This window comes from Idiotropiscis lumnitzeri, unplaced genomic scaffold, assembly GCF_059441095.1.
Source record: "Idiotropiscis lumnitzeri isolate Australia: NSW breed Sydney's pygmy pipehorse unplaced genomic scaffold, RoL_Ilum_1.0 HiC_scaffold_38, whole genome shotgun sequence".
Lineage (NCBI taxonomy): Eukaryota > Metazoa > Chordata > Actinopteri > Syngnathiformes > Syngnathidae > Idiotropiscis > Idiotropiscis lumnitzeri.
In genome coordinates, this window is record NW_028283576.1 from 642,709 (window position 1) to 646,704 (window position 3,996).

The 3,996-nt window shown below is 58.5% G+C and overlaps 1 long non-coding RNA gene across 1 annotated transcript; it reads right to left on the reverse strand.

Annotated features, from left to right (window-relative positions):
• Positions 1 to 2,504: 2,504 nt before the first annotated feature.
• Positions 2,505 to 3,046, reverse strand: LOC148315800 (uncharacterized). Its single transcript, XR_015840568.1, has 2 exons — positions 2,878 to 3,046; positions 2,505 to 2,784 (listed from the first exon to the last, which is right to left on the reverse strand). It is a non-coding gene; the product is annotated as an uncharacterized LOC148315800 (long non-coding RNA).
• Positions 3,047 to 3,996: the final 950 nt, after the last annotated feature.

Here is a 3,996-nt window from a genome sequence, read left to right on the forward strand (position 1 = left end):
GGTGAAGGCCTTCTTCAGGTGGGTGAAGGCCTGGGCGGCCGCCGGGGTCCACTGGAATGTGGTGGCTGTGGACGTAAGCGCGGTGAGTGGACTGGCGACCTTACTGTAGTCCCGGATGAAACGGCGGTAGAAATTTGCGAATCCGAGAAAACGTTGCAGCTCCTTCCGGGTGGTGGGCTGGGGCCACTCCGCCACGGCCTGGATCTTGGCCGGGTCGGGGCGAAGCTGCCCCCTGGCGATGATGTAGCCAAGGAAGGGCACCGAAGGGACGTGGAACTCGCATTTCTCGGGCTTCACGTAGAGGCGGTTCTCCAGGAGGCGCTGGAGGACCAGTCGGACATGCCGGCGGTGATCTGCGAGAGAGCGGGAGAATATGAGGATGTCGTCGAGGTATATGAATACGAACCGGTTGAGCATGTCGCGGAAAACGTCCGTCATGAGGGTCTGGAAGACGGCGGGGGCGTTGGTAAGTCCGAAAGGCATCACCAGATACTCAAAGTGCCCCAATGGTGTGTTGAATGCCGTCTTCCACTCGTCCCCCTCCCTGATGCGGACCAGGTGGTAAGCATTTCGTAAGTCCAACTTTGAGAAAATCTGGGCCTCACATAGGGGTTCGAACGACGGGTCGATGAGGGGGAGCGAAGACTTGTTTTTGACCGTTATTTGGTTTAATGGTTTGAAGTCAATGCAGGGGCGGAGCGAGGCGTCCTTCTTTTTTACGAAAAAGAAGCCCGCGCCCAGAGGAGAAGACGAGGGACGGATGAGACCGGTCGCAAGTGACTCCCGGATGTACGTCTCCATGGCCTCCTTCTCTGGCCTGGAGATGTTGTATAGCCGGGTGTTGGGCAGGGGGGCCCCCGGGAGGAGGTCGATGGCGCAGTCGTACGGACGATGGGGCGGGAGGGTACGGGCAAGGTCCTTGTTGAAAACCTGCGCCAGGTCGTGGTAGTCCGGGGGAACGGAGGAGACGTCAGGGGGAGGGGGGGGGGGAAGCGTAGAGGAAGGGGGCGGATCCGCTGAACGCAGGCAGTGGGAGTGGCAGAACTCACTCCATCCTGTCAGCACGCACCTCCTCCAATCGATGGTGGGATTGTGGGTCTGGAGCCAGGGGAACCCTAAGACCAGGGGGACCTGGGGAGAGTGAATCAGAAAAAATCTGATGGACTCCCGGTGATTTCCAGAGACGATGAGGGTCAGGGGAGCGGTCTGTTGGGAGACCCGGGCGATGAGATGTCCGTCCAGCGCGACCACTCTTCGGGGAGACAGAATGGGTTCCATGGTGATGCCGAGCTGGCGGGCAAGGGTCAGGTCCAAGAAGCTGCCGTCGGCCCCCGAGTCGACCAGCGCGGTGACCGAGCGGGGGGTGTGTGGACCCAGCAGCCGGGCGGAGATGGACATCCGGGAAGAAGAGCCAGAAGCGGAGACCAGCAGGCTCGGCGTTGGGCTCTCCCTCAGCGACGAGCCTGCTCTTTTGGGTTACTGGGACAGTGGATCAAGAAGTGGCCGGGGAGGCCGCAATACAGGCAGAGCTGATGGGACCGACGGCGCTGGCGCTCCAGAGGGTCCAGAGTAGTTCTTCCTACCTGCATCGGTTCCTCCGCGCCGGTGGATAGCTGAACCGGCGATGGCGAGCGAACCTCGGGTCGGGGAATGGCTGCCCGGGCGGCGACTCTGGCGGGGCGTCGGAAACGATCAGCCTGCCGGTCCCGCAACCGATGGTCCACCTTGATGGCCAGGGCGATTAGTTCTTCGAGCGTCGTGGTTTCGTCTCGGATCGCCAGCTCGTCCTTGAGGGCGTCGGTCAACCCGTTGAGAAACGCCTCGCGGAGAGCCGGCTCGTTCCAACGGCTCTCGTGGGCCAGGATGCGGAATTCCACCGAGAAATCGGCCGCGGAGCGGGAACCCTGTCGGAGGGAGAGAAGCCGGCGGGACGCCTCGCGCCCCTGCACCGGGTGGTCGAAGACACGGCGTAACTCCTGGCTGAAATCCGCGTAAGTCGACATCGCAGGAGACGCCGCCTCCCACAATGCGGTTGCCCACTTGGCGGCGCGGCCGCGAAGCAAGTTGATGGTATAGGCGATCCTGGCCCGCTCGGTAGCGTAACTGTGGGGCTGGAGGTCGAAAACCAGGGAAGTGCTGAGTAAGAATTGGCTACACGAGCCCAAGTCCCCGGAGTAGGGTTCGGGAGTAGGAACGTGGGGCTCTCGACCGCCCGCATAATGCAATGCGGCGGCCGGGGGGGCCAGGGTCGCGTCCCTGGGGAGGTTGGAGGGGGGAGCGAGTGAACCCACCTGGTTAGAGAGGTGCGAGAGCTGGTGTTGGATGACCTGGAGAGAGCCCGGAACTTCCTGCAGCATTCGATCATGGCGCTCGAGCACGCTGCCCTGGTGGGCAAGCGTTTCGCCCAGGGGGTCCGTGGTCGCGGGGTCCATTAACTTGGCCGGATTATTCTGTCGCGGTTCTACGAACCGTGAGGGAAGGAAGGAGGACCCGGAAGCGACAGGTGAGTGGGAAACAGGGTTTATTGAGGGCTGGAGTGGGGATGCGAGCTGGAGAGAGTTCACCACAAGGCAGGCGTCGTCCAGGACAACGTCGAAGGAAGCCGACGGGCAAGTGCCGGGTGGCGCGGACGAGGGTGCGGTCGAGCGAGACGCGTCGGGAGGCGAAGTCGGGCTGGCGTGGTAGCGCGAAGCACGGCGGAGCGGAGAGCGCTGGCGGGATGTTTGCCGGGCGGGATCTCGGAGGCGCTGGCGTGCGGAGCGGGACCAGACGGGTTCAGGTCGGCTAGAGGGGGGAGACGGCAGAGCAGGGGTCAAGCAAGCACGAGAGCAAGGCGAGTCAGGCGAACGGGAAACAAGACGAGACATGAGCCAGTACCACGTGAGGTGACAAGATAATCCGGCGTCGGACTCCTGGCGTGGCTGGTTCTTAAGCCGGCGCTGATTGCCGGCAACGAGCTGCAGGTGCGCCGGAGCCGACGCCCACTTTCTCCGGAGGAGAGCCTGGCTGGGTGGATCGTGAACCTGTAACAAACAGAACTGCCACGCCCTCCTCCCCGGCCCGAACCGTCACAGACCCGTCTTTAACAGCTGATGTTCCATGAGGGTGTGACTTACCTGTCAAAAAAATGAAAAATCAGAGCAGTAAAAGAACAAGCACAACATGAACATTACAAATCAGCAATCACTGACCACTGCAAAAGGGAAAACCACATCATGGACCGGGAGAAGGGCAGGGTCATCCGCACCGAAGAGAACAAACAACAGCGCTGGATCAGAGAGGCCATTGAGATCTGCAAGCGAGGCATAAAAACCATGAACAGAGACAAGGGAGCCTTCATCCTCTCTACCACCTGGAGCAGCATCTTGGCGGAGTGAACGGACAGCGGGGGGCGTGACTTGCCTTCATTCTTGTGACAGGTAAGTCACGCCCTCATGGAACATCAGCTGATAAAGACGGGCCACAAGACACCATCATGTGACACTCTGAAGAAGGCGAAAGACTTTCGTATTGTGACATCCTCAAGGCTTAAACACTTATCCGAGCAAATATAAGGTAGATTTTGTTAACCTGCCCGGAGAAAAACATCAACGAAAATAATTTGTATTTGTTTTAACCAGTTGGTGGCGCTACCATTGCGATCAAAAATAAGTTGGCAGCCGTCTTCAGGGCCTGAATATCCTCAAATGTGAAAAATTTCGAGAAGATGGATCATCTGAATCATTTTGCAGGAACTTTTGTTGCCACGGAGAATAATCAGACTCTGCGGCACCGTAATAGCCACGCCCTTCGAAGGAAAGTCACAAAAATAGGGATAGAGTAAGATCAATGTCTTGAGTCTTTTCTAGCCAATTTTCAATGGGATTCGTTAAAAGGGCACCGTGCAGTACGTCAAAATGTAAAAAATTATATTGATTGGCGCAAGGTGTATAACTGAATATAAACATATAGATGTTTTCAGGTACCGACTCTTTATGTACATGTGAAGTTTTGGAT